Here is a 27,930-nt window from a genome sequence, read left to right on the forward strand (position 1 = left end):
ATCATATTTTATAAATTATATTATGTGATTGTTGATAATTGAATTATTGCTGAAGTGTTAATAAACGTAACATACACCTTATTACTTACGTTTGTGAAGTTGAAGTTCGTAGACTTTAAATCAAGGAGAATGCTAGCGGGACTCGCGCCAAAAGGGAGTCCAGCCGGACTGGCCCAGCACGTGTTGTTAGTACTCCTTCAGTTCCACTGTTAATATAACTTAAGAAAATAGTAATTTAAAATTAGAAAACTTCATTTTAATCCTTAAAAAAGATAAGTTTTAGACTATAATCTTGTGTAAGATTAAAATCTAATTTTAGTCCTTAGTACATTTAATCATATCATTTATTAGTTATATTTTGATGTTTTATTTATCTGTTTATTTTTATTTTAATGTATTAATTACATTTAAATTTAATTTTTATTTCATTCATCATAATATATTTTAATGTCTACATTTAGGCAACTAATTTTTTTATAATATATATTCCGATAATAATTTTGTATGTTCTTCATTTAGGTACATTAATACATTTGAATATTTCGATATATCCATCGGTACAAACATATAGGTACATTGATTCAATATAATGCATTCCGTTATGTACATTTTGGTACACACATTTGAGTATTGACTTTTAGGTACATTAATTCAATATATTATATTTTGGTACATACATTTAGGTATGTATATTTTGGTGCATACATTTCGGCATAAACATTTAGTTACATACATTTTGGTATATATATTTCGGTATTGACATTTCAATACGTACATTTTGGTACATACATTTCGGTATTGACATTTAGGTACATTAATTAAATATAATACATTTCGGTACATACATTTAGGTTCATTATAATATATGTCGGTACAATCATGTAGGTACAAATATTTCTGTACAAAAAATTCAATTTTATATATCTCGGCACAATCATTTTTGTACACTTCTGTATTTATATATTTTTGCATCACAAATTTCTTTTAATATTTTCTCATTTACATTCATTTATAATTAAAAAAAAACTAAATATGTGCATTTTAATAAAATTAAAATTTAATGCGGAGAGATTATATAAAAATACACATTAAATAACAAAAATTGAATGTAATTTTTGATAAAAGTACACTTTAAGGGATTAAATTGAATATGTAATCTAGCATCAGGTTTTTTTTTATATATATAATTTTAATATTTTGCAAGGACTAATGTTCAAAAACCCTATTTAAAATTATATTTCTCTCCACTTGCTGTTCTTCACCCTTTCATATTCCCGATGAAGCCAGAAGCATTGTAAAAGCCTTACTCTCTTCTCAAAATTTTCAGCTATCCTCTCACACTATGAATCGGTAATCGTGGTTGTCAATTTTCAAATATTCATCGAACTATACCGGGCAAACCCAGGATTTGAATCTGTAAACCCAAGAATTTTGAAACTGAAAGAAGTCCGGAGGTAAATCTACAATTTGAATTTGTCTCCCCTTGTTTTCCAAAGTTATTAATTTTTCTAAGGGTTTCTCCCTACACCTTTTTTTTTTCCTCAAAAGTTTTCCATCGGAAATTTGTGGATGTTAGATACATGTTCTGGAACCGTGAATAATTGTATATTTTGTGGATTATGAGATAGTGAATTTGGTTGATGAGTTTTTAATGGAGTTTTTATAACTTAGGAGCCATGACCCTTTCATGGTTTGAGAGATGGAATCAGAATTTTTATTCAGATTTCCGGGTTTCATGGGTTGAAAAATCTCACCCTACGTTGTCTCTCACATTTCTCAATACGCCAACTAATACATCCATTTTCTTTCCTAGGAAGTCGGAAATGCCTGCCGGAATGAGTCCTCATTTAGTCTTTTTCAACTGCATACTACATTGGGCTTCTCTATCGTACCACGTTCGTTGTCACATTTCTCAATACGTCAACTAATACAGCCATTTTCTTACCTTACTCTTTTTTAATTGCATACAACGTTGAGCGTCTCTATCCTACCACGTTCTCTCTCTCATGCATTCATTGTCTCATCTTCTTCTGCTAAGAGAGCTTTTCTTCCCATCCCTTTCTCATTATTTGCCCCATCTTCTAATTACACACACTTGTCTCGTTTTGGTTTCTTCATCACAGCAACCTTCTTCAGCTTAATCTACTTTGCTTTACTTCTAAAAGTGAAAAATCAATTTCGTTGCTTTCCTGTGTTTCCTGATTTCATTTTCTACCAATTTCAACTTCTTGTCGCTCGGTTTTACCTGAAAAGAAAAAAAAAGGTATACATATTTTGTTCAGCTTCATTTACCAACCGATTGTGCTTCGGGGTTATGTAAGCAACGGAATATAGAGAGATAAGGTATATGGTACGTGTTTTTATTCCATTCCTCTGCTCTTTATGGGTTTTCTAGCTGTCTGTGCGGATTTGCCCGTTTTGTTTAACCCAAATTATTGCTTTACCAGTCAAGTTGAGATTCAAGTCGAACAACTATCAAGTCTAAGTCGTATACATTGGCTATGATATTGATAGCGTGCTACGGTGAATGTTGATGGGAAAGTCAACCCTTTGGAACCCTAAAATCTTTAATCTAAAGTCGACAAACTTCAGGTTCACAAATGTAAGTTTATGCAAGTCACACAAAGCACCAACGATAACATATTTCAAATAGAAAACTGCATTTTAGTTCTTAAAAAATATGACTTTTAAACTAAATTCTAGCTTAAGATTAAAATCTAATTTAGTCCCTTAATACATTTAATAACCTCATAATTACATTTTCATGTTTATTTTTCCTAATGTTAATATTAACTACATTTAATTATATTCTTTTTTGAATAGAATACGATAGTTTTTATTCATAAACTCAAGGGAGTAACATATCTTGGTTGAGAACTTCCCAAACAACATATGGGGGTTCCTCAAACCAAACTACATTAGAACAATTACGTAAACTTAACTTGGCAAGACCGAGTGCCACTCCATTATAAGAACAAGGAATAATATCCCAATAACATCTTGGGGTTCCACAAATAATATTATGATATTTTATTTTGTTACAGACATAGGTAAAATAATTTCATTTACATAATATCCCAATACACTTCATGTTATTCATCTAGGTATATTAATACATTTTGGTATGTGCATTTCGATGGAGGCATTTAAGTACATTAATTCAATATAATATCATTTAGCACAAACATTTTCGTACAAACATTTAGGTACATTAATTCATTATAATATATTTCGGTACAAACATTTAGGTCAGGGACGAAACTAGATTTCTTCTAGCGGGGGCAACTTGAAAAACAACTAAAAGACATTATTATAGTATGGCTTATACCAAATATGATATTGGAGATGATTTCATATGACGATGTATCACAATTGCAATGTTATAAAAAATTTAGTACCAGTTGAAAGTGGCAAATTGATGAGAAAAATATTAATACATGATAGGCGGATGAGGGGGTTTTTGGTTTGAATGACAGAGCAAGAGCACTTTTGCTCATATTATATTTGATATAGAGTAGAAGTAGTATGGTATGCTTGATATTAGGCACATGTATTTTCTTCAAAAATAACACATGGATATATATAATTGCAGTATGCAGCTTAACCAACGAATTACTTGAGTAGGGGCATCTACCCCTAGTGAGCCTTCATTGGCTCCATCCATGATTTAGGTACATCAATTCATTAATTTTAAAAATATTTTTGGTACACTTATGTATTTACATGTTTCTTATGTGTCCTTTTTTTTTTTTTTAATGTTTTCTCATTTGGGTACATTATAAGGATATAATTGGAGCAAGTTAAACAAAATTAATAAATTCAAATATGTATATTAATAAATTCAAATATTTGATAGGAGACAATGAATATTATACACATTGAATATTAAAACAAAACAAAATATGAATTGGAAATTGAATTAAGGGAGACTTGGATCCAGTCCCTAGTCACTGACACTCTTTGTCTAAAACCTTAATTGTATTCAAATTTTTATCAAAGTCCCTTAACTTGGTACACCTCATGAAATTACTATTAATCTGTAATATTTCTATATGTTTGACATTAATTATTTGACATTTTATGATATTTATAATCGCATAATTCATGTGTATATATGTGTGTGTGTGTATATATATGGCATATAAATCTCAGATTTAAAATCCTTCATTTATTACTATTAGAAACTGCTGCAATACAAAAATTTCAATAAAATTGATTGAATAAATGGATAAAAACAATGTAAAAATACAAAATAACAAATGGCAAAAGAATGTATCCATAGTGTTAAAACTTGGTACATTTTAAATATAAAATTTCACAAAAAAATTTGGCACATTTTACATATAACAAAGTGGTAAGTTTATAAAGAAGAATGGATACATTATAAGTAAATTATGGGTACAAATATAAGATTCAAAACAAAATGAGTACAAATGAAGTTTTAAAAAATATGGGCACAAAAATAAATTAATATATGGGTCCAATTAAAACTAAAAAGAAAATTAGTAAAAAAAAAAAAAAAAAAAAAAAAGGTTGCAAATTAAAATGGGGCACAAATTAAAAATATAAATATTTGATATAAAGTTTAGCCATGAATATAAATTTATCGAATGTAACGTTTTTAACACTAAATGAATATATTTTAGAAATAAAATTTAACTATGTTGATATGCAAACATTTTATTATTGAAATAATGACGTTTATTAAAACCTGAGGACCTTGATAAAAAAATTGCAAAAAAAAAAAAAAAAAAAAAAAAAAAATTTAATCAATGGAATAGAAGAAATTGGAGTGAAAGAGAGTGAAAGTCAGAAGTCAAACAAGAGATTAGTGGATGGAGAAAGTAAAAAAATTATCTGGGATGGGAAAGGGATAAGAATAAAGTGGCATGGGGGTGGACTTAGGTAAGTCTGGAAAGGGATGCATTTGGGGATCTTTGAGGAGTTGGGTTTCTGTGGATGCACTCGGCTCCGTCTGGGGAAGGGAATGCAGCTCCAGAGAATGAACAAAATGCAGCTCCATTTGATTAGATTTATAACTTAAGCACATTTATCATCATTTGATCTATGTGATGTCAAGATTTAACGTTGCATAAGTGACACACTCCGACCTCAATAACACAAGTTACGAGGTTGTAATGTGCTAGCCGACACTAAATTGACCGTATGGCCCAATCCGAAGATGACGTCTCAAGCCAACTCAATGATGAAGCCATAGCAAGGTATTTATGATGTAAAATAATTTGAACCAAAAATGTTCATTTAATATAATCCAAAGCTGCTACAAGAAAATACTTATCATCTTGTGTTTTATACAATTTGCACTTTGCATTCAAAATTCACATCCAGCCATCCACAACAAAATAATTCTATAGAGCTTGCATTGCTGCATTCTACTAATGTCATCAATGGGTTTTGGATCATAAACTTACACATCACATTTAATAAAATGCAATCTCCAAAATACGAAATGCTCGTTATCAGCAATCAACAACATTATAAAGTTGAAATGGTCAATTGCCAAAATAGATGAATCAGATGAATTTTGAGAGAGAGAGAGAGAGAGATTGATGAGTGATAAGAATTGAAATCGAGAGGCGAGAGCTGCCTCTGAGCAGACTGTCGAAGACTAAAGAAAGATGATATTCTAGTGTGGTTGAGTTCATACTAAATGTATGGACTCTACCAAACAACCAATTAAAAATGACATTTAATTTGAAGTGTGGTATGAGATTCGGTGCGGTTTTCAAAAGTCAAAACCGAAACCAAAACGTTTTCCTACACTACGGTGCAATTTCAAAACTGTTTGGTGCGGTCCGATTTAGTTCATGTTTCGGTTTTGATTTTCGGTTCCAACGTCCACCCCTACCTTTATAAGAGAATCTCCACCAGTGGTGGGATTGTCCTGTGAATTGGGCGAAACTGCCTATGGGTTTTGAAATCAATTCCAGCGGTTTGAAAAACATGGGGCAATTGGCAGAAAAGTAGCTGCCCCGTCAATTATTGCAAGGGCTTTAGGCCAGGAAATGTAGTAGACAAAGGGGGGCCAACTGAGCCAAACGACTCGAATTTGAGGCAGCAACAGCCGTTGGATTCCAACGGTTAAATAAAAAAAAAAAATAATTTTAGGGCTATGCACCACATGGCGCTTTGTTGCGCGTCAAATTTTAAAAATTGAAAATTTCAAAGGTTAGGACTAATCCAACCCTGAAAAATAGAAAAAAAATCTAAAAAATTACCATCTAGAAAAATCATTAGAAAATTTAAAAAACTTAAAAAGTTAACACTTCAAAAATCTTACAAAGTTCATAACACTTGCAAATTAAATAAAAATCTACGGCGATAATGACATATGGGAATAAGACGAAGAAATATTAAAATATATATATTTGTGAATATTAAAATATATATATTTGTGAATAGTAACGCCCTTGTTCTTGCTCTTCCTTCTTCCAAATAGGCGAACTTGCACAAAGGAAATTACCTTTTAGAGTTAATAATTAATTGCCCTTGCCCTCCACATTGATGAAATATGATTAAGCTTAATTTTACGCAAATCTCTAAGATCATGTTGATAATCATTTCAATTTTACTTCAATTTCACATTTTGTGTTTGAAATATGAACATATATGGGGCAACGGAGAGATTAACGCGCGTTAGGTGTTTGGTAAAATGTATTGTAAAAGCGATTTTAGCATAAAGCAAGTGTCAACCTTATTATAACCTTGCAAGTTGCAGATGATACTAACGGTGCCCCTAAAAGTGTCATGTTTTTACCATTTCTTTTGCTTAATCGACCATTGTCATCCATGAACATGTAAGCCCAGGACGTCCAACAATATCGAGATTGAGTACCACTCAGACTGAATGGTATTAGTGTATAATGTGCTTGCTTATGTTAAGTATTTGACAAGGTATTTCATAGTATGGTAGCCTTTGAGTTTTTAATTCATGAGTTATTTGTTGACTAATTTATGATCCTAAACATACATTACTATTATTAAATCATCTCACTCAATTAAATAAACGAATCCAGTAAGGATTTCGTAACATTTGACAGAAAGAAATTGATGACACAATTGAATCACTCCCAGTAATTATCTGGCTTGGTAGATGCACAAGCGCACATAAACATCCAAGTTTCGATATATACACAATTGGAACAACTTAATTAAAAGCGTAACTGAAAAACTAAACCAGTAGAAGACAGCATTAGGCTGATTATTGATAGATTAACTTAAAATTCAGTAATGAGTGGATAGCTAACAAAGGCTTACTGATCAAGTGATCATGCAACCTCCTAAAGCTTACTGATCAACTTAAAAGGCTTACTGATCAAGTGGTTACTTGATTTAGATTCAAACCCCAACATAGTAGAATAACATAAAATTATTTTCATAGCTAATACAGCCAGTACAATTTCATCGAGGAATCAAATGCCACAATAAGTCCTAGCTTTAGTCTTTTTTAATTCAATACAACGTTGACCCGCCCTTCTCCATAGTCTTGCTGTGAGGTTTTCTTTATGCAGAACATCACCTGATTAATATTATAATACGAGAAAATATTGTTAATTTAGGAGTTGGCGTAGATTCCCACTCCAAAGTGCTAAATAATTGCCATGAAAATTAAGTTATAATTTAATTGACGTCAACTAATATAGCCATTTCTAACCTACCAAATACCAGAATAAGTCCTCAAGTTTAGTCTTTTTTAATTGCATTTCTCTATCACACCACGTTATCTCTCTCATGCATTATTTGTCTCATCTTCTTCTGCTAAGAAAGTTGTTCTTGCCATTGCCCATCTCATTATTTGCTCCATCTTCTAATTACAGACACTTGTCTGGTTTTGGTTTCTTCATCACAACAACCTTCTTTTGCTTAATTTACTTTTCTTTACCTATAAATTTGAAAAGCTGAATCCCAAAATCAAAAGCCGAAAAAAAAAAAAAAAATTACGTTCTATCAATTTCGTTGTTTCCTGTGCCTCTTGATTTTATTTTCTGACAATTTCAATTTCCCATCACTCGGTGTTACTTAGAAAGGGGAAAAAGGCATACATACTCAATTCAGCTTTATAAACAAACAGCTTGTGCTCCAGTGTTCTATAGGCAAAGGAATTTGGAGAGACAAGATATAAGGAGGTACGTCTTTTGATTTTTCCCTGTCTTTTGTTTCACTCCTTTGCTCTTTATGAGTTTTTTTTAGTTGTTTGTGCGAATTTGTTTGTTTTGTTTAACCTATATTATTGCTTTACCAGTCAAGTTGAGATCAAGTCGAACAACTGTCAAATCTGAATTGAATATGTTGGCTATGACATGCTAGGATGCTATGGGGAAAGCTGATAGATAGTCAACCCTTTGGTTAAAGCGATATCCCTAGGGTCCTCAACCCTAATATCTTTGATCAAAGTCTACGAACTTCAGGTTCACATGCATAAGTTTCTGCAAGTCACATATAGTATCAACAATAACATATTTAAAATACAAAATTGCATTCTAATCCTTCAAAAATATTACTTTTAAACTAAAATCTTGTGTAAGGTTAAAATCAAATTTAGTCCGTTCATACATTTAGTAATCTCATAATTATATTCTTTTTCTTTTTCTTCTACATTTAATTATATTCTGATATTTTATTTTGTTATAGTTATTTAGTAAACTATATTTCAATACACTTTTAGTTCTGCATTTAAGTAGATTAATTCATTTAATATATTTTAGTATAGTCATTTCGGTATAGACATTCAGGTACATTAATTTATTATAATACATTTCGATACAGATATTTAGGTACATCTTATATTTCAATATAGACATTTAGATACATCAATTCATTTTAATATATTTTCAGTATTCTACGTTTCCAAAATGGATCCCATCAAATATTTCACATTTTATATGATCATCTTTATTTTATGTATTTGAATGTAGGAGGAGGTGGAGGCACTTTATTGGAGCCTGGCATGCAGCTTAACCTAGAAAGTGCGATAACCAAGGTAGATTAATTCATTTAATATATCTTAGTATAGTCATTTCGGTACAGACATTTAAGTACCTTAATTTAATATAATACATTTCAGTACAACATTTAGGTACATCTTATATTTCTGTACAGACATTTAGGTACATCAATTCCTTTTAGTATATTGTCGGTACACTTATATATTTACATGTTTCTTATGTGACATTATTATATTTTTTCAATGTTTTCTCATTTAGGTACATCTATAAGGATATAATTGGAGGAAGTTAAACAAAATTAATAAATTCAAATATGCATTTGTTAAAATGTATTTGTAAAAGTGATTTTAGCATAAAGCATGTGTCAACCTTATATATAAGTTAGGTGTTTGGTAAAATGTATTTGTAAAAGCGATTTTAGCATAAAGTAAGTGTCAACCTTATAACCTTGCAAGTTCCACATGGTACTAATGGTGCCCCTAAAAGTGTCAAGTTCTTACCTTTTCTTTCAATTAATTGACCATTATCATCCATGAACATGTAAGCTCAGGACATCCAACAATATCGAGACTGAGTGCCACTTAGACTGAATGATATTAGTGTATAATGTGCTCACTTATGTTAAGTATGTGACAAGGTATTTTGTAGTATGGTAGCCTTTGAGTTTTTAATTCAAGAGTTATTTGTTGACTCAGTTATGATCCTAAACATACATTACTAGTATTAAATCATTTGACTCGATTAAATAAATGAATCCAGTAAGGATTTCATAACATTTGACAAAAACAAATTGACGACACAACTAAATCACTCCTAGTAATCATCTGGCTTGGTAGATGCACAAGCGCACATAAACATCCAAGTTTCGATATAAACACAATTGTTACAACTTAATTAAAAGCATAACTGAAAAACTAAACCAGTAAACGACAGCATTAGGCTGATTATTCACCAGCACCAAGAATCAAACTCAGGACGTGCTGTGTGGATTACGAATGTGGAATTCGTCTCGAATTATTGAGTCACCCCGTGGTCATTAAATTTATAATTAATTATGTATACACCAACTTTTTTCTCTAAACACCCTTCAGTTTTCAAGGGGGGAATATTGTTATGAACCCAAAATGTAATTGAGGTTTATGCTTTAATTGAATTGTTAAGAATTGATGCCAGCTAGCGTTTTAAGAAGTAGAGTTTGTATAAAAGGAGCCCAGCTCCCTCAAATGGGTAGATCATAATTTACAAACAGAAATACATAACCAAAAAACATCTCAAGAGCTTTGCTCTCTCTCTCTCTCTCTCTCTCTCTCTCTCTCTCTCTCTCTCTCTCTCTCTCTCTTCCCTCTCCATCTCTATCCTCTGTGACTTGCAGGTTGATTAAGGGGTTAGAGATTTGGATCTTATCATAGATCCCTAATAACCTTCTGGTTTTCAGTTCCCCCAATCCAATTTGGACTCAAAATCTCAACCTAAACCTCCAAATTCCACAAACTTTGGTTTTATGTATCGCCTCCTCTATTTCACACTTTCATCAAAGAAAAGTGTTAAAATTTCGGAGTAGGATTCTCTGCCCTCTTATTATCATCCTCTTTCATCCCCTCTTCTCGTACTTTTCTTTTTGTCTTTTTCTTTATATAAAAACTTCAAAACAAGATGTAAACGTGACATAATCGCAACCGTTTAAATATGAGGTGATAGAAGGGAAGATAGATTAGGAGGGAAGAAAATCCTACTCCAAAAATTTCAGTCTCTTTTGGTCTTAAATCAGACTCCACAATCCGATTTCTGAAGAGGGAAAAGGATGAGACTTTGAGGCTCCGTCGATCCCATATCCCAACGTTTTAATTTTTAATTTTTATTTTGAATTTGTCAAAAAAAAAAAAAAAAATTATGCACCACAACAACAAGTCACTGCACAATCATCGATCATGTAGGCACCGCATTGTTGTTGACCTTAAAAACTACTTAGCCTATGTAGCACGCATGTCGAATAGCTAATAAGTTAACAATGTCATTCGGTTGAATGCATGGCGTACCAGCTCGTCGACCGAGCTCAACCGGGGAGTAAATGAATGTTGTTGTGGCATTAGGGGCGATGATGACTTCTTAATCTTGCGACTACGGCCAAGGAAAGAACACGTCTCGACCTTTGGGTTTTAGAACTGAAGGTTGCTAGTTACTATAAAGTTCAAGATAGATTCGGATTTCAATGTGCTGAATATTAAGCAATCTGGTAACACTTTACTCACCGAAAACCTAATGAAGTGACTAGTTCCAACAAGGATTCAAAGATTCCTTATTGACCGAGACTTGGATAGATAACCAATCTGCATCGAAGCAGTGCTATTTATCCAAACTAAAGGTGATCCTCAATTGCCTAATTCTACAACTCTAATGATGTTTATCCAAACTGAAGATATCGCCGGTTGTCTTCACGGTACTGTTTTTCCAAACTGAAGATTTGTTGGTGGGAAAAACAAATGTTTGAAAGGTTTCACATAAGCGAGAGTTTGCGCAAGACAGATTTGTGTGCTGATTTGAAGGATTTTGAATGTTGCACTTGTTCTTTGTTGGAATTGTGAAAGTCCTCCCAGTTAGCTGTTGTCCTTAAAGCAACAAGAAGTTGAATTTGTAGAAGGCACTCATTAGCAGATTCCTCCCAAGCCTTCTTCGAGTCAAGCTCCTGAACTTCCTTAATCAACTTAAGGCATGAATTCCAATAGATAAGGAGAAGATTGATGAATTCTCTTTTTGAAAAATTAGCATCTTCACTATGCAAACAGAGAGACCTACAAGCTACCAACCTTACAGATAGGTCCTTGTCCTATAGCAATTCGATCAAAGCATAATAAACTGGCATTTTTGTGTCCTTTTTAATATCAGAAACCCATTGTCCCAATATCAGTGCAACTTCTCAAGGGGTGATACGCATATTTGGATGATCAATACGAACCAACAATTCTAAGCATGGTAGTGAACCAACCAAAACAGATGACTGCAAAGGTGTAATAGTGTCATTATTTTCAGCAACAAGATTAGCATTGTTTTGTAACAGAACTCCCACTGCATCTTGGTGACCATGACCAACATCCCAAATTAAGGGACTTCCAGCGTCTCTTGGTGTAAGAGCCCTGGGGTTCAAACACCTCAGTCATTTTGTCAACCAACTCTGCCAATTCTATGTTCCCATAAAACCTACATGTAAACAGCAGAGATCCCTATATAACCACATCAAGTTGAGTAGGCATATCTCTGATGAACTTTTTTGCCACATTTAACAGATTAGCACGACTAAGAAGATCCAGAATGCATCCATAGTGTTCAATACGATGATTGAGCTTATGATTTTCAAGATCCATGCTATGTATCCATTTATCAATGAATCGGAGCAACCATGACAAACCTTGAAGAAATGATTCAGTGATGCATTCCCTCTGTAACAAGCTATGAATGTGTCCTGCATAAAGCGCACCTGAAATAGCTCCATGTAGTAATAATCGAACCGGTTGTGCTTGAGAAATTTGAGCCGTTGCTTTTATCGCCTCTGTCTCCCTTAATTGTTTTTTTGAAAGCATGTCAACAAAACTTTGACAACAAGATTTTAACCATATTTTTCTGACCTCATCACCAATATTGCATAGCAATCTTATGCAGAGGACCATCCCTGCAAAAGAATCATTGTCAATTGGATGTGGAATAATTGGAGATTGTCCTAATTGCAACATAGAAACAACAATCAACAGTGCTTGCGAAAATGCTTTATTCACTTCAACTTTTGTTGGTTAGACCCCTTCCAATCTTAGGGCAAGCTTGGTCATAGGGTATGCAACAACTGTCCCAAGGAAAAAGTCACCAGTGAGAAGCAGGGATCTCAAGTTCCTAGATGCCACGGATCCTTGAAAAAGGGTAGGAGGAGAGAAAACAATTCCATATGCCGTATGATGTGTGGCATAAGTTCCATCAGCAAGAATAGTAGGTCTTTTAAAAGACACGGTCATGGAGTTTACTTGATGAACCTTTTGTGAAGAATCATTAGTTTGTTCTTCTGAAACCGAGAGAAAAGGCAATTTGCTTAGGCACCGTTTAATTGATGCAGTTCCACCCTTAAATTCAGGAAGTGATGTGCAACATGTTGCAAAAATCCAAGGGTCGGAAGAACAAACCCATGATGCTTGGATTTGGTAGAAAGTGTCAACCAGCTTTGTTATTATAGATACCTTTACTCTAGGGTTGGTTTCTATTATTTCTCGGATAAAAACAGTCATATCAACAACAGAAGCAACATTGTTGCCTCCTTAGAAATCCATCAACAGATGTACCACTATGCTCCCTACCTCTGGGAACTTTATTGCACAAGAGTGAATAGCCCGAATAAGCATCTGCCTATTCACCATTCTTTTCTAGCTCTCCAGTATGAGTCTTGACAACTTCCCTTTCCAAAATAAGAACAAGCTCATTGATGTTTGTGCAAGTAACCAAGCTAAGAACAATGTCTAGGGTCTTCCTCCTGATGTTAAGATTCAGCACGTCCATGAACATATCAGCTACAACTTCTCTATGAGAAGACTTTAGCTCAGTCAGCCAATCAAGAACAATAAGCTTCACATTGTTGTCAATTTGAGAAAGAAGCAGATGACAATAGGTGTTGGCAGCAACTCTCCACTGCTCTCCACGATTTGTTCAACATAATTTTCGCAATAACAAAATGGTTTGTGGGATTGAATGGTTGTTGGAAAGATCAAATGGGAAGTATTTATTGGAAAACCTTTCCTTCATCAACTCAGTTATTGCCATATTGTTTTCTCTCCATCTCTTAGGCAATTCATCAAACAAATGCAATGCAAACAAATTCTTCTTCACAAATTTACCCACAAGATACCAATTTATCCAACCATATTTATCATTTCGAAATGCACTATAGTTATCAATCAAAAAAGAAGGAAATATAGCTTCCGAAGTTGTTATAATGAAATGCAAATAGAGAACTACCTCAGCTCCAGTTTTCGTAGTATCAAAGAAGAAGTGCTTACGAAGTAGCTATGAAGCAGAGGTCATCGTTGAAGCATGAATCACTCTCTTCGATTCCGATAGAGAAATTAAGATTGTAGCAGAATTGTTCGATTGTGGCTTGACGGCCGAAGTTGCCAGTGTGCGCAACATCGATGAAGATGAGAGCAATGGCGGAATGGAATGGTCGTGGATTGTCTACGGAATTCATAGTGGGTTGCCGTCTCCGGTGTGAGGTTTTTGGTGACCGACCTCGATCAATTCAGCTTCCTAAGAACACATCGAGGCTGGATTAGAATCTCCCTCGACGCCGAGAGCCGAGTCACGGCGTAACTGAGCAAGGTCACTGCGGATTTCTACGAGTATATGATTCACAGCCTTGTGAATGTCGGTGAGTGTAGAATCCATAGCTTCGCGGACTGAATCACGGATCGCAGCATGTATCGAAGCTTCAAATGAGTCGATTGCAGTAGAGAGGCGTGCATCCATAACAGGAAGACGGGTCAAGTGGGCGTACACAGGAGGGAAACCAAGATTTGAGAAGGATGATACCAATGATAAGCTCCAAATCTCTAACCCCTTAATCAACCTACAAGTCACAAAGGATAGAGAGGGAGAGGGAAGGGAGAGAGAGAGAGAGTAAAGCTCTTGGGTTGTTTTTTGGTTTTGTATTTCTGTTTGTAAATTATGATCTACCCATTTGAGGGAGTTGGGCTCCTTTTATACAGACTCTACTTCTTATTACGCTAGCTGGCATATTTAAAAATTCTTAACAATTCAATTAAAGCATAAACCTCAATTACATTTTGGGTTCATAACAATCTAAAATGGAGTTTACAGAGCTTTTAGCCTCTTGAGACTCTCAAGAGTCAAAAAATAAAAAATAAAAATAAAAATAAAAAGACGGAGAAATCTGCAGAAATGTAAAAGAAAAAGGTGGGATATTTTCTCAGATCTAGATATGAGCTTTCATTGAAAACATCCCAAAAATTATAAAATCTTTGAACTTTCATGCTCTGTAGAGAAGAGAATGCGAAAAACGATACTAAAAACAAAGCATAAAACCCAGTAAAACCAAATTAAACGATTGGATTTTTGAAATTCTTACACAGAATCTAGAAAAAGTTCAAATTTTCAGCTGGGAAATGTTTTCATGGGCTGCAATTGGTCCCTCACCTCCGTCACCTTCGACAGACCTCTACTGCGGCACCGACAAGGCGCCTACGTTTTGTCGATCCCCGTTAACGACGACGATGACAACGCCCAACTCTCAGTGGAACGAGAGGCCGAGAGGCGGCCAGGAGGATAGGGATTCGGGGCATCCTAGAGCTCACCTTCGAGCCAATCGTTGTACATTTCAGCAACAGGAGGCGTGTCCTCATGGGACTTGGATTGTTCTTCAGGAACATGAGGAGACGTGGAAAACACAAGTGGCTTACCATGCTCGAGCTCATGGCTGCCAGGATTTCGCAGTTGATGGCCTCAGATTTCTTTCGTAAACTAGAGCTCGTCATAAGCCTTTGGAACTCGTCGAGCCTTGGCAGAGTTAACTCGGTCAGCTTGCGAGAATCGGGGGTCAACTCCATCGTACCATCCAGCTCAGTAACTCTGTGGTACAATGTTCAACGAGCAAATCGTTTGCACCAGCTTAAAGTGTGCAGATATGATGTTTGTTAAAATGTCTCAGTGACAGTCATAGCAGATTATACATGATTTCATAGTTTTTAAGATTTGAAAACAGTTGCTTAAGTTTTGTACCAAGCAAGTTTTATTAGTATAATAATTGTATATGAAAACTTGTTCATAGTCTCGACTTCTACTTTGCAAGTGTGGTATAACCTTCTTTTTGCTTTTACTATGCAGATTTCTCCAAAAGCAAAAGAAAACCAAAAGATTTGCTTACTGCTCTGTTTTTCTTCAAGCCTAGTCTTGATCATGAGTTAAGGTATGACCTATTGTTTCATTTTTCAAATTTCATCTGCTTTGATAAAAAGATCAAAAATAAAAAATAAAAAAAATTATAAAAAAAAAAAGATACCTTTCTCGCTTCCTAAAATTTTTGTTTGGATTCGTATATATTCAACAGATAGAAAAAGAAGACGAATTGGTAAGCTGAAGGTGCCAAGGCGATGGAGATAATCACTGCAATTATTCCTACAATAATTGACTACACAGTTAGACCACTTGGACGCCAAGTGAGTTATGTCATTTTCTACAAAGCAACCTTAAAGATCTAAGGAGTACATTGAAGCATTTTGATGCTGCCAAACAAAGGATGAACCATGCGGTTGAAGAAGTTAAAAAAAAAGTTAATCAAAAAGTCGAAGCTGATGTCCGGAACTGGCAGACAGAAGCAGATGAGATCTCTCGAGAGGCAGAAGCATTATTGGATGATGAAGGCCGTGCAAAGACAAAGTGTCTCTATATATGTCCTAACCTGATATCCTATCATCGGCTCAGCAGAAAATCAACTAAATTGGTGAGAAAGATTGAAGAACATGAAAATAAAAAAGAGTTTGCCAATATTTATTACAATGATGCCGTGGAAGACATATCTGCCATAGCCTCCGACGAGTACATGGCCTTTGAAACAAGGACTTCAATGGTGAAGAATATCATTACGGAACTGAAAAAACCTGATATTAACAAGATTGGTGTGTACGGATTACCGGGCGTTGGGAAGACAACACTTGCCAAAGAGGTTTACAGAGAAGATATGGAAGAGAAGTTATTTGATGATGTGGTTATAATTCTAAATGTAAAAGAAAAAAAAGACAACGAAAAAATTCAAAAAGCAATTACCGAAAAGTTGGGGATGGACATTGATGAATCTGATGATATGGGAAAAAGGGCAAATCTCCTACGGGCTAGGATAAACGAGGGGAAGACTCTTGTCATTTTAGACGATGTCTTGGAAAGAATTAACTTCGAGGCTGTGGGACTCGTCGGTGTGCCGCACTGTAAGTTATTGTTGACATCTAGAGAAAGAAATGTTTTATTCTATGGTATGCATATTCAAAAGGATTTTCAACTTGGATTTTTAACAGAAAATGAAAGTTGGAGTTTGTTTGAGAAGATGGCAGGTAATGTCGTTAAGGACAATCGTATACTGAAAGAAGCAACCCAACTAGCAAAGAAATGTGGAGGTTTGCCGGTTTTGGTTGTTGCAGTTGCAAGTGCTTTAAGGGAAAGTAGTTTGGAGGAATGGAAAGATGCGTTGAGAAGTTTCAAAAGATTTGACAAGAAAGAAATGAATGAAAAAGCCTTCTTGGCTCTAAAGTGGAGTTACGAACACTTGGAGGATCATGAGCTTAAGCAATTGTTCTTGCTTTGCGGGAGTTGCAGCAATTTGCTCAGTGACTTGTTAAAGTATAGTATGGGTTTGGGTTTGATAAAAAATGTTGAGACAGTGGAAGAGGCACGGAATTCATTGAATAGAATGGTTAAAAAACTAAAAAATTCTTGCCTATTGCTGGACAGTTATGACGATGACTCTGTTAGAATGCATGAGCTTGTACGAGATGTTGTTGTCCGGATTGCATCTGATGATCATAAGGCCTTTTCGAAAGCAGATGGAGATGAGGTGAAAGAATGGCCCACTGAGGATTTATTTAAAAAGTACACTGCCATCTTCTTGAGTTATTGCAAAATCCCCAGATTTCCTGAAATACCTTGGGAATGCCCAGAATTAAAATTGTTGGTCTTGGAGAATTATGATTATATTGGCGACTCCCAGGAAATCCCAAGCAAATTTTTTGAAGGGATGAAAGAACTCAAAGTGTTGGATGTAACCGGATTCAGTATTCAGTCACTACCTGCATCTCTTCAATCCCTAAAGCATCTCCAGACATTGTGTTTAGATCAATGCGAGTTGGTAGACATAACTCTTGTTGGACAGCAAACAAGCTTGAAAATTCTTAGCCTGATACACTCCAAGGTTAAAGAATTGCCCAAAGAAATAGGGCAATTGACTCGACTACAATTACTGGATTTGACCGATTGCTCTGAACTTAATATGATCTCACCTGGTGTTATATCAAGCTTGACAAGACTAGAAGACTTGAGGATGGGAAGAAACAGCTTCAAGCAATGGGAGGTTGAAGGTTTGGTCGATGACAGAAGAAGTAATGCTAGCGTTTCAGAGCTGAAGCACTTATCTCATCTATCCGCATTGGACATACATATTCCAGATGCTAACCTTCTTCCAACCAACTTGTTCTCTGATAAGTTAGAAAGATACACCATACTTGTCGGTGATTGTTGGGAATGTCCTGACATCTATGGAACCTCCTCGAACATGCTAAAACTCAAGCTTACAAGGAGAAATCAATTCGATCGAGGTATAAAGTTGCTGGTAAAGAAATGTGAGTAGTTGTACTTGGATGGGATGGAGAGTGTGAATATTATTTCGTATCTATTTGACAGTGAAGCTATTAAACAACTGAAGCATCCCCATGTCCAAAACAACGACGAAGTTAAATATGTCATTAACTCCGTCAATTGGAGTTATTCTCATAATGCCTTCTCCAGCTTGGAATTTCTCTCTCTTGAAAGCCTTGTGAATTTGGAAACTGTATGTTATGGGCAACTCATTGACGGGCCTTTCCAAAAGTTAAAATCTTTGACACTGCAAAATCTGCCAAAGCTTATTGGTTTCTCTTCCAAAGACAAGCAATTAATGGTTGATACAGAAGCCAACGAAATCGTTTTGGAGGATGAAGTTGGTGGACCACCGAGACTTTTCAGTAATGGGGAGGTACTTTCTCTGTTATTTTTATAGCAAAATGATTGCATGATTTTTTCTCCAAGTAGTTTTCTTCTTCGAATTTTGATTCCTTTTTAAGATTCATTTTGATAACCCACGTTTTTTTTTTCAAGATTCCTTTTTAAGATTTAAGATTTATTTTTTCAATAAACCAAAACCATTTAAATTATATACTTAAGTTATCGGGTTTTGATAACCCGCGATATTCAACTATTGATATTTTTTTTAACAAAAAATATTATTTACATTAAAAGAGTGGAAGAGTCGATTAAGACTCACAATAAGTTAACAATAATATATTTCAAATTCACTTTTGATAAAAATCGAAACTAGACATTTTTCTTAATATGCTAGCAATAATATAATTCAAATTCGTTTTTGACATGAATCGAAACTAGACGTTTCACTTATCAAGGAAGATGAATGTTACAAGAGTGTATCATTAAGTGAAAACTTATGGTATTCAACTAATAAGTTCAAATCTCATGCATCTATTTATGCATGTGACCTCTATGTGACTTTCGTACAAATTTTACATCTGTCCATTCACTCAACCAAACCTAACGGCGTTAAATCTAAATAAAATAAAAAATCAGAGCGCAGCCCAGCGTACCGGTCTCTCTCCCATTCCCCTCCTTCCTTGCCAACGCCACCAATGACCGCCCCTTCCTCACGGACCTCCACCTCCACCTCTACCTCTTCAAGCACAGCGGCAGCATCTCCCTTGATGACGTCATCGAGATCGGCAAGGTTATGAGAAACAGATCCATGGCCGAAGGAGCTCGCGGGAACGGTGAAGGAGATTCTCGGAACCTGCGTCTCCGTGGTCTGCACGGTCAACGGCAAGGACCCCAAGGATTTGCAATAGGAGATCGTCGATGGTGACGTCGAGATCCCTCTATTGTTTGAAGGAGCAATTAAATGGAAGGGCGAGGCTTTTGGGTTTGATTTATGGATTTAAAATGTGAAGGAGAAGGAGATGCAATTGATATTGCTGCTGTTGTGTTTGGGGAAGTGAGAGAGAGAGAGACGAGGAGGATGAGCGGCTTCTTTTTTCTTATTTTTATTTAATTTTCTTGGGAGTTGACAGGGTAATGTTAGGGTTAAGTTTGTTGACGGATGTTAGGGATTGAGACGTGTCATAAAGAGGCCACACTTATTTTAGGTGTAAAAAATGAAATCCGATTTTAACTATTAAGATAATTCATAACTTACCACTAAAATCTTTCACAATAATGTGTTTTTAGTATCAATTTAAATAAAATAGATTTTTTCTGTCGAAAATAAAATAATTTAAATTTGAAATTAAATTGACATAATTTTTGGCCCTATATTTCTTTTTTCAGAAGTTTTTTACTCCGTTTGTTTAATTAATGATGGTACAAAGGACATACTTCTGTCTAGTAGCCTAATGGCTTACAATTTAATATATTACCTTTACTTTATATCTACATATTAGAATATATACAGCTAACAATGTAAATAGTAATTTCTAAAAATAAACATGATTATTGTTCTGTACTCTGCAGGTTTTGATGCCCAACTTAACAACCTTGAATGTGCATCAATGTGATAGTTTAAGATTCTTGTTTTCGAGTTCCATGGGTAAATGTTTCGGGCAACTCAAAAATCTCAAGATATCCAATTGTCAAATCATGGAAGAGATGGTGAGAAATGAGGAGAATATAGATGACATGTTTGATAAGCTAAATCGTTTAGAGCTACAACATCTTCCAAACCTCACTAAATTCATCTCCGGAAGTTACATTAAATTTCCGTCTTTGGCGTATTTGGATATATACGATTGTCCTCAACTGGAGACATTCATCTTTGGTGCTAAGAGTGGAAATATTACAACCAACAAAGAAGAAAGAGATATTGAGCTCTTTGACGAAAAGGTGAATTATGCCTTCACTTCTTTTCTTTATGCTTTTATTTCCAACTTATGCATGCGTCTCACTCTTGTGAAAAAAGGTTTGTTCACAAGTTCTAAAATGAATATGTGACAGGTTGGATTTCCTAGCTTGGAGACGTTGTACATAAGGGACTTACCTAAGTTGAAGACAATATTCCACAACCAACTTCATCCAGATTCTTTTGGCAAGCTCAGAAATATGGATGTTCGTAGATGCCACAGTCTGATCAATATCTTTGGGCCAAGTATCATGGGAAGATTGAATGCTCTAAAGTCCTTAGTAATAATGCAGTGCCAGTCATTACAAGTGGTATATGACACCTCATCTACCACTCAGTTGAACTGTTTTGAATTCTCTAAAGTAACATATATGATGTTTGAAGATCTACCCCAACTACGGAGTTTCTATTCAAGGCTGCATGTTTCTAATTGGCCATCACTCAACAAATTAAATTTCACAAAATGTGATGGTGTGGAGATTTTTGCTGCCGAATTTTCAACATATCAAGACAAACTTGAGTTGGGCCACCCAAAACCAATGAAACATCCTTTCTTTTTAATTGAGAAGGTAACCATACTTGTACACAATTCTTTTGATATTAGAAATTTTATGTGATTGCATGCGTCCCACTCTTGTGAAAAAAGGTTTGTTCACAAGTTCTAAAATGAATATGTGACAGGTAGGATTTCCTAGCTTGGAGACGTTGTACATATGGGACATACCTGAGTTGAAGACAATATTTCACAACCAACTTCATTTAGATTCTTTTGGTAAGCTCAGAAATATGGATGTTCGTAGATGCCACAGTCTGATTAATATCTTTGGGCCAAGTATCATGGGAGGATTGAATGCTCTAGAGTCCTTATTAATAATGCAGTGCCAGTCATTACAAGTGGTATATGACACATCATCTACCACTCAGTTGAACTGTTTTGAATTCTCTAAAGTAACATATATGATGTTTGAAGATCTACCCCAACTACGGAGTTTCTATTCAAGGCTGCACGTTTCTAATTGGCCATCACTCAACAAATTAAATTTCACAAAATGCGGTGGTGTGGAGATTTTGGCTGCCGAATTTTCAACATATCAAGACAAACTTGAGTTGGGCCACCAAACACCAATGAAACAGCCTTTCTTTTTAATTGAGAAGGTAACCATACTTGTACACAATTCTTCTGATATTTGAAATTATATGTGATTTTACATGCTAGTTAAACATACACCATCAAGTAAATACATTTATTAAGTTTTCAATATTAAAATTATTATCTGGTGTCCAGTTTTTCAAAATATTTTTAAGCATCCCGTTACTGTTGATAATATTTCAGGGCAAGTCATTCCTCAACTTGGAATACTTGATGTTGGATGAGAACACGGAGATTTGGTATGAACCGTATGGTCCACTCCCGGCAGAGTTGTTGCGCAAACTCAAATCAATTAATTTTGCTACTTCAATCCCAAGTCAGATGTTTTCTTTGAGAATTTACAGAACATTGAAATGCTCTGTGTGCTCTCTGCTCCTTGGAAAGAATTATTTGTTCACGACCACCAAGGAAGTAGTGGAGGGGAAATACATGAAGTTGAGACCCTCCCACGCGGTCCTGTTTTTCCAAACTTGGAAGTTCCAAGCGTGCACAAATGTGGCAGATTAGAGAATCTAGCTTCAACTTTAATATCCTTTCGGAATCTAACCATTTTGAACATATGGAGTTGTAACGGACTGCAATACTTGATACCTTATTCTGTGGCTAAGAATTTGCAGCAACTCAAGAAGTTGGAAGTTAAGTACTGTCAAGGAATGGTAGAAATAGTGGCAGACAACGGAGAGGATTGTCGAGAAACTGAGATCACTTTCAGTTGCTTGCAACATCTTGAACTTTCTGATCTACCAAGTCTGCAAGGCTTTTGCATGGGAAATTGCATTTTCAAAGTCCCATCCTTAGAAACTTTGATTGTCAAGGACTGCCAGCTGATAGAGTTAAAGATTTCTCCTGATAGTTTACTCCAAAGTGATCCAACATCAGAAAGACTACAAATATCAGAGACATTGGGAAAGAAGAAGAATATGATGACGAAGACGATGCATGATTAAGATGGCAATGATGATGAAACGGTAAGTTTCCATATATGCTAAATATCATGTAAATATAAACTTTTATAAGTCGTAATTTCTGTTACTACTTGTTAATGTTCACTTACCGACACAAAATTTGCAATACTCCGTACATATATAGTGAGTAGCATCAAATAAATAGAACTGGTTTCTAATTTCTCTTGTTACTTGCTCTGACTATTCTCTGTTCTCCCCTAGTCTGCCCAGCCTTGCTTCCGTGGCCGATCTCATCTTGTTTGATCTAAGCCTGCAAGCTGCGGTCTTAATGGAAAAGCTATCCTAGAAACTTGTGTGATTTGTATTTGGAGCTTTGTTCACTACACTTTCGGTTTTGGGTGTTTGGGAAATAATGCTTGTGTGATTTCTGTAAACATTGATGCATTTGAAGTGGTGCTTTTGTGCACGTCTATTGAAACTGCTTTGTACTAGAGTGTGTTTATTTGAGCTCTTTACTAAAATTGAATCAATCGAATCCGCATTTTTAACTGGATTGTTAATTTTCTTGATGTGTGTATGTGTGTATATTTTTCTTTGTCGTTTGGAAGGAAAGCTAGATTCAATTCATAAAATGCAGGTTGAAATTGAATTGGTTTAAATGATTTGGGGCCTTTTATCCGTGAATTGGTTTTGGGATGAACCTCAACTTCCATAATTTTCTTCAAACTCTAATATTTCTTCCCATGTTGTTTTGCCTCTTTTTTCATTCTTGTATTTTGCTTCCTGTGAATCATGAAAAATATCATTTTCCAATCATCTTTTTAGGAGAATCTCCAATGGACTCCCTAAACCAGCTCCTAACTAGAATTTAGAGAGGACTAGAAAGTTCTACCCGCGCGTTGTTGTGGGATTAATAAAAATTGTAATAAAGCTTATGTTTCAAAGATTTAAAGTCTATGCAATAAAAGATTTATACTAATTACATATGAAAATCTATGCAACAGACACCAAAAATTGTAGAAGTTTTATTACTTTATCTAGAATGACAAAATACGATAAATGTTGTTTACTGCAACGCTCAAAGTTTTTCTCCAATAATGTTGATTGATAAGAAAGCACCCTAGGTAAGGAAAGAAAATATTGTAACACATGAAATAAATTTATATGACAATGGAATTATACCGTAAAGAAAATAAGAATAAGTATGGTTACCTTTTTTAGCAATTTTATAGCACCTCATCAACTTTTGTGCATTTGCCTCTGATTAGTTTTGTCTCACTATAACAAAGATTGAAAATGACAAATGTATATTAGATAAAAGCTCGATGAAAAGTAGGAGAACACACTGTTTGGTAGGGTGTAAACAGAAGGTTATATACCCGTCGATCAATTGGAGTGGCAAAAGTTGTATAGCTGAAGTTGCAATGTAAGCATTCTATATCATTGCGAATGTGCATCATTCATTTCTTAGTTTCTTTTAGTTCAAACCTAAACCAAAGAAAACAAACAGAATATTAATTACACTTTATCATATGTCTTTGCAATTTAACTTCTAACATGACTAAATATAATCTGAAGGCAATAAAGCTTGAGCCTAATTCTATCAGCCAAAATGGAGGAACACTAAATTTTACACACGAAGTCCCAAGGGGTTTAATAAAGAAATCCCAAAACAGAAACTATAATTTGAAAATTGTGCATAGATGGTCAATTGTGTTCAAATGTGTTGATGATGTACATCCACCAAATTGGAAATATCACGTTGTGAAAAATGAAGCTACTTCCTTTATAATAACAAAATGTTGGTCAAAATACCACAATGTGAACAAATATATCATAAAGAACAAATAGAAAAACGATACTTACCAATATCGACATATGGATTTCTTCGAAAGAATGTTACATGTAGTGTTATTATCTCAATGGTTTGGTTTGCGATAAGAAGAGTAACTATTTAGAAAGCAGTATCATTGCTACTTGCTAGTCTTCCTACATGATTTAAGAATATAATTAATTAAATAGATATGGGATCACATTGACCATAAATTATTACATGCAACTCAAAAAAAAAAAAAATTGAGAATAGTCGTCGGAAAAATAGAAAACCCTTGCCGGAAAAAGTAACTGTTACGCAATTAGATCTCTTTTAATAATTGCACATTTAAATCTTTTTCTTGATCAGTAAGATATCATAAATTTAATGTTCCACAGTTCATTACATTCTCATTTCTAGCCATTAGAACCTGAAACACATAACTAATGAGTGTAATAGAAACTTACCACAACATTGTCAAAAGAGAATATAAGACCATAAACTTCATCGAGTTTGACTACATATCGTATTCGTTTAAGAAAATCTTATTGCAACTTGTCTTCCAAAAAATCCTACTCATAGTAAAAACTAACAGTAGCAAGTCATAGCATAATCAGTAAAGTAATTTCGACAAAGCGTATAAAACAATCACTACCATACATATAACTCCATAAATTACACCACATCAACCTTGAGAGGTCCAACATGTCCAAAACTCTCAAAACCTTCTCGATATTCAACTCCAATCGCCTGAAAACAATGAAAAGTGGAGGAAAAAAAACATAAATTCATCAAAATTTCCTACCCAAGGATAAGTTAAAAATGGAAAGTATTTTCACTAACAAATATATGCATAGTATTAGTTACTATGTTGAACTGTTGGTAACATGGAAAATACTATTCCATTATCTTACCCACCAAAAAAAGAAAGCACTATAAAACTCTGTTTTTGTAACACATTTAGTTTGTTGGGTTCAAATTTTGGAAAAATAATCATTTATACATGAAAAAAATGTCGGAAAAATTATGTTGAAAAGAAGATGAGTTGTTCATATTATTTGATTTGATATAGTTTGGTAATACTCACTGGTCCACTTTGATGCTAAAGAGTGGTAGGCCATATGGCTTCAACAGCAAAACATATGCACTTCTGTGTAAATACAATACCTAAACAAAAAATGAACAAAAATTCTATGAAAATTAACATCTCTTATTCCATACAATATATACAGTATATATGAGTAAATTGCTTACGGGTCTGACTTCAATATAACCCCACTCCTCTTCATCCATCTTGAATCACAGCAGCTGCTACTGTTGTAGTTCCTGCAGCTGCTACTGCTATATTGAAATTGACTACCTTAGATAGTTTATTTCACATTCTTACACACATGACAAACCAAAAAACATTCAAAACATATCAATAATCTAAATAAAGGCCAATTTAATACCTTTTCTCAAACAGGTGGTAAGCACTGTTAACAGAAAAAACAGATGAACAACCACTGTGAAAAATACACCCAAAGAGTTAGTGAAATTAGATATAGAACATGCAATCATTCATAAAACATCATGAATAAATAAAGGAAAACTTAACAACTCACCCCCACCGAAATTAATCAAGCACTGTAAATCTGTAATTAACAAAACAAACAGTAAAAATTCATAAAATCAAACATGGAAAAAAAAAAAAAAAAAAAAAAAATCAAACATGCAACAATATAAATCTATTAAACAGTTGTTAAGATAACATTAATGAATTTGACCTACTATTTTACTATATTCGATTTTTGGAATTTTACTGGTCCACTTTGATGCTAAAGAGTGGTAGGCCATATGGCTTCAACAACAAAACATATGCACTTCTGTGTAAATACAATACCTAAACAAAAAATGAACAAAAATTCTATGAAAATTAACATCTCTTATTCCATACAATATATACAGTATATATGAGTAAATTGCTTACGGGTCTGACTTCAATATAACCCCACTCCTCTTCATCCATCTAGAATCACAGCAGCTGCTACTGTTGTAGTTCCTGCAGCTGCTACTGCTATATTGAAATTGACTACCTTAGATAGTTTATTTCACATTCTTACACACATGACAAACCAAAAAACATTCAAAACATATGAATAATCTAAATAAAGGCCAATTTAATACCTTTTCTCAAACAGGTGGTAAGCACTGTTAACAGAAAAAACAGATGAACAACCACTGTGAAAAATACACCCAAAGAGTTAGTGAAATTAGATATAGAACATGCAATCATTCATAAAACATCATGAATAAATAAAGGAAAACTTAACAACTCACCCTCACCGAAATCAATCAAACACTGTAAATCTGCAATTAACAAAACAAACAGTAAAAATTCATAAAATCAAGCATGCAAAAAAAAAAAAATCATAAAAACAAACATATAAATCTATTAAACAGCTGTTAAGATAACATTAATGAATTTGATCTACTATTTTACTATATTCGATTTTTGGAATTTTGAGTGAATGAATGGCAAAATAACAGAACCGTACCCCATTGGAGGAAGCCTGCCCGGCCAACCGGCCACAGACATCAGAAAAGGTACAGAGCCCCGTTGCACTGAAGAATCAGAGGACCAAATCACTATATGCTCACCCAAATGGGAGATAGAGGGGAAATTCCAATATTATTAATTTATCCTAATTTATCCTTTATAAAGGGAAAAATATGACGGAAAAAAAATGAATTTGATGAAGCTCACCATCAGATCTATCTTTTTCTTCTCGGTGGTTTTCAACCTCTAGGATTGTTGAATTCCTGGAAGAAGAAAAAAACCCATGAACAGAAACCAAAATATGTAATGTACAACATAGTCATCTTTACACATGTATTATGGAACAAACCAAAACCAAATTAAGGAATTTTAATTTAAAATCAAAGCTAAAACATAAGGTATAAATTACACTAAAGTATGGACATTGCATCCAAAAAAAAGAATGGATCATTTACTGTCAAGTTAATATTGTAATCTCTTATTACATTATTAAGGTCTTCTTCGTACGGCAAAGATAATAAACAAAGTTTAAGTCCACTAATCTTGAGGCCAAATAAGAAATAATATCACAATTATAAAAAACTAAAATAGCTGACAAATAATTTGATCAAAGTGAACAGAAGATGATCTTACAATGCCATACCCTACGATCAATGATAATTTGATACAATGCCACGTGGAAATTCCTTAGCCCATCTACTGAAGACTAAATGTGTGAAAAAATAGGGTGCAAAAGAAGAGTTAACGAAGCATAAGTTGAAAAAGAATATTTGGTCACAAATGACCTGACTGTTAAAAAGTAAATTATGAGAACTCACCATGGGTATTGATAGAAGCAGAAGACTGTTCATAAAGATTATCTATTACCAAA

The 27,930-nt window shown here is 34.3% G+C and overlaps 2 long non-coding RNA genes and 2 pseudogenes across 3 annotated transcripts; 1 reads left to right on the top strand and 3 right to left on the bottom strand.

Moving 5' to 3' along the window:
• Positions 1 to 12,120: 12,120 nt before the first annotated feature.
• On the bottom strand, positions 12,121 to 13,640 carry LOC125469234 (annotated as a pseudogene).
• Positions 13,641 to 16,095: 2,455 nt separating this feature from the next.
• LOC125469235 lies at positions 16,096 to 22,749 on the top strand (annotated as a pseudogene).
• A 921-nt stretch (positions 22,750 to 23,670) lies between these two features.
• Positions 23,671 to 25,459, bottom strand: LOC103956885. Of its 2 annotated transcripts, XR_007251625.1 has the most exons (5): positions 25,176 to 25,459; positions 24,574 to 24,696; positions 24,087 to 24,195; positions 23,920 to 23,985; positions 23,671 to 23,827 (listed from the first exon to the last, which is right to left on the bottom strand). It is a non-coding gene; the product is annotated as an uncharacterized LOC103956885 (long non-coding RNA). The 2 variants fall into 2 exon arrangements; XR_007251624.1 differs by having other exon boundaries at positions 24,574 to 25,459.
• Positions 25,460 to 26,375: 916 nt separating this feature from the next.
• LOC108867917 lies at positions 26,376 to 27,141 on the bottom strand. Its single transcript, XR_007251628.1, has 3 exons — positions 26,840 to 27,141; positions 26,687 to 26,740; positions 26,376 to 26,576 (listed from the first exon to the last, which is right to left on the bottom strand). It is a non-coding gene; the product is annotated as an uncharacterized LOC108867917 (long non-coding RNA).
• Positions 27,142 to 27,930: the final 789 nt, after the last annotated feature.

This window comes from the organism of the source record quoted next, unplaced genomic scaffold (genome assembly GCF_019419815.1).
Source record: "Pyrus x bretschneideri cultivar Hongxiangsu unplaced genomic scaffold, Pyrus_bretschneideri_v1 Contig41, whole genome shotgun sequence".
Classification (NCBI taxonomy): Eukaryota; Viridiplantae; Streptophyta; class Magnoliopsida; order Rosales; family Rosaceae; genus Pyrus; species Pyrus x bretschneideri.